We start from the raw sequence: 3,829 nt of genomic DNA, 5'->3' as shown, positions 1-3,829 counted from the left end.
GGGTCTAGTAAATCACGACGCAAGTAAACTCACGTCGTTGTGAAATGTAAAATCATTAATCTATAATATCTAAAAATACGGACAGCGTCTTTTGTGTAATTCACCTATGTTGACGAGAAGGTCAAAGCCATCCTCATTTTCTTTTCTTCGGAGTCGACTGTATTTCCTTCACAGTTTCTGCCACTGAAAGCTTTTTGTCGCTACAACGTAGCTTTGCAGGAGAGGACTCAACCAAGTGACGTTATATATCATCATCAGCCTGACTACGTCCACAGCAGAACAAAGGCCTCTCACATGGTCCGCCAGTCAACTCGGTCCTGTGCTTGCTGCTGCCAATTTGTATCCACAGACTTCGTAATCTCATCTGCCCAATTAACCTTCTCTCTCCCCCTAACCCGCTTGCCTTCTCTGGGAATCCAGTTAGTTACCCTTAATGACCAGCGGTTATCCTGTCTATGCTCTACATCCCGGCCCATGTCCATTTCCTCTTCTTGATTTCAACTATGATATCCTTTACCCCCGTTTGTTCCCTAATCCACTGTGCTCTCTTCTTGTCTGTTAAGGTTGCACCTACCATTTTTCTTTCCATTGCTCACTGCGTCGTCCTCAATTAAAGCTGAACCCTCTTTGTAAGTCTCCAGGTTTCAGAATCAGAATCGGAAATGCTTTTATTTTCCAACGAAATTGTTGGGGGTCCTTCAGGCGAAAAGCTGCAAAGTACAACTTGAATGTGCATGAAGGCCCTCACATGGCAGCAGTAACACTAAAACCAACATAAATACAGATGTTTAGCATATATGCAAATATAATACACCATTTCAATTGAAACTAGAAACTTGCAACATGTTGAATAACAATAGTGATTTCCCACGAACACATGGTACTTAAAAATAACATAGAAATGTAATACATATGTGAGAAGATCCGTAGCTAAGTACCGGCAGGATACAGATGTTATATACCTTCCTCTTGAGGGATAGTGGCAATCTACCTGTCATAACTTGAGAGTGCTTGCCAAATGTGCTCCACCCCATCCTTATACTTCTAGCTACGTCAATCTCGTGGTTCGGCTCCGCGGTTATTACCTGCCTTATAAGTAGACATAGTCTTTTACAACTTGAAGTGCACTATTACCTATCTCGAAGCGCTGCTCTCTTCCGAGGTTGTTGTACATTACTTTCGTTTTCTGCAGATTAATTTTAAGACTCACCTTTCTGCTCTCTTTGTGTAACTCCGTAATCATGAGTTGCAATTCGTCCCCTGAGTTACTCAGCAATGCAATGTCACCGGCGAAGCGCAGGCTACTAAGGTACTCTCCGTTAACTCTTATCCCTAAGTGTTCCCATTCTAGGCTTCTGAAAAGCTCCTGTAAGCACGCGGTAAATAACATTGGGGAGATTATGTCCCCCTGCTTTACACACCCTTCTTGATTGGTATTCTGTTGCTTTGTTTATGGAGCACTGTGGTAGCAGTTGATCCTCTGTAGATTTCTTTCAGGATGTTTATATATGCTTCATCGACGTCATGATTCTGCAGAGTCTGCATGACTGCTGAAATTTCTACTGAATCAAACGCTTTCTCGTAATCAATGAAGCCTATGTATATAAACGTTGTATATAAACGCGTCTATTTTCAGTTGATAGTTTCACTTACTCACTCACTGCCGCAGGGATCGGAGACAATGCTTTCTTTCTGCACCTAACGTACCCCCGGTACCGAACCAGATATGACCAAATGAAGATCTCATGCGATAAATTCATTATATGATGCCACGGTGTGCGACATCTCAGTGAAGTCATATGACGTCGTGATGACATCCCACATTTTGTCGAACAGTGCCGCAATTACAACGTCGTCTGGTGGTGTTATCTCGTGATCATTCTTGGTGTCACTCGCGTTGATGCTGACGGCAGCTGTTGTGTCAGCGTGGGTTCATGCGAAAAGGAGCAGACAAGTTTGTGAGGTGTGGGCGGAGTTTTTGGCCACACGTGCTATCGGCCAAAGAAATAAAGCAGGAGTGGGCCACAAGGCGGCGCAGCTACTTTGCCCCCCTTTATGGTTACTGTCTACGCTACCTACGCAGCACCTTGGTATCACCGTCACGGCGCTTGCGCGATGTTGTCTAGTTTAGAGGAATGGTTGACGTAGGCGACTGGCACCAATATAAAAGACAACTTGAGTATAGGCCACCCAAAATCGGGAAAGGTATTCATTCCTTCGCAGTGCTGCGGATTAATAGGTCCAACCGCTATTGCTTGACAGCGCCATGTGATGAACCAGCGGCGGTGCACGGTTGCCTTTGTCGCGACCGTCAGCAGCACAGCAACCGATCGGTGCACTACGAATTTATCAAACGTGAGAAGGCCTGGCGGGAGGGTGAGGGCGAAGTTGCACGTCACCCTGCGTATTATCGCCACCAGCGCATGGTGCGACGTATAGAAGCGCCGCATTGTGACCCTGCAGCTGCTCCGGCCGCTTAAGCCGTGGACCGCTTTCTTCTTTGGCCGATAGTACATTGCTGCCTAGTTCTGTCCTGATAAGCCACGGACAGATTTCTGCGCCTGCATTTTATCTGTTTCACGCCTGCGCATTGTCGACTTTATGATGTAGACTTGATGATGAGTAGGACACCACTTTTCCCCCCTTTTATTTTGGCTACTTGTACAAGCTAATCTCTAACTTGATATCTATTCAGTTGTCGATGGTTCCTGGTCAGGTAGTGTCTTGCACCCGCCATCTGTATCTCTTGAGAAGCGTCAGGATCACTGGCAGTAGGAGAGGACGATGTCACTGTGTCGACGCTTGGCTGAAACACCAGGAACTCGGATCCCCCTGGTCCGAGGCCTCATGGTCTGGATGCGTGGTGCGCCCGAGCAGCTGGTCCTAGTGATGACGAAAGGTGAAATTGTCCCTGGAAGTGGTAGCACGAACAGTGAAACACAAAGGGCCATACTGCCCCACAACAACACCAAGAACCCTTTTAGGTCTGCCAGGATAATTACGAACCATCACTCGGTCACTGACTGCAGCATAAAGATCGCGACGTGGGTAAGCCATCGTTTCCTTAAACTGATTATACGCAAACCTACATCCCACTTCTGGCTTGACAACATCCAGTCGACGTCGCAGCCACCGTCCTGGAAACCAGTTCGCTGTAAACACACCAGTGGTCGGATGAGGCGCGTTGTAATAGGCATGCAAAAACTGTTGAAGTCTCAGATGTAGCGCGTCTTTTCCACTGCATTTACGAAGAGCATTCAAGGTATACGTAAACTGATACCTTCGTAAAAGCCCATGTACCAAGTAGCTGTCTCCGAGTTGCAACAGTCGACATCTACATATGGAAGGGACAACCGCTGATCTCTTCTGGAGGTCATTGGAGACAACCAACAGCTAACAAAAAAATAATAAAATATGACGTCACAACTGGAAGCGGTAGCAACATGGTGCAGTTGCACTACTTGGCGCGAAATCGAATTTTTTTGTTTCCTATTCCTAATTGCCGACCTTTTACGTGCCGGTATATATACGCGCTACTGTGTGGGCGAGAAAAAAGAAAGATTAACAAGAAAGATCGAGCAAGCAAAGTGTTTTTTTGTTATGTCCTCTAATTGAAGCACTTGCAATGTACACCGAACGTTTCGCAGATGAAATTGTGACACAACTATTCTCGAGCATTACAGCATAATATTTCAAAACCTCACGTTGCCGAATCGTGAAACACTACTGCAACGAGACAGCAGCCTTGAGAATATCACTTCAGCAATCGCAGAGTGCAGCGTCTCGTTGCTTTGCGTGTAGCATTGACTGTCCCCAAAAGCGAGGGCAC

Source organism: Rhipicephalus microplus, chromosome 4 (genome assembly GCF_043290135.1).
Source record: "Rhipicephalus microplus isolate Deutch F79 chromosome 4, USDA_Rmic, whole genome shotgun sequence".
NCBI classification, from domain to species: domain Eukaryota; kingdom Metazoa; phylum Arthropoda; class Arachnida; order Ixodida; family Ixodidae; genus Rhipicephalus; species Rhipicephalus microplus.
This window is presented reverse-complemented; position numbering follows the sequence as displayed.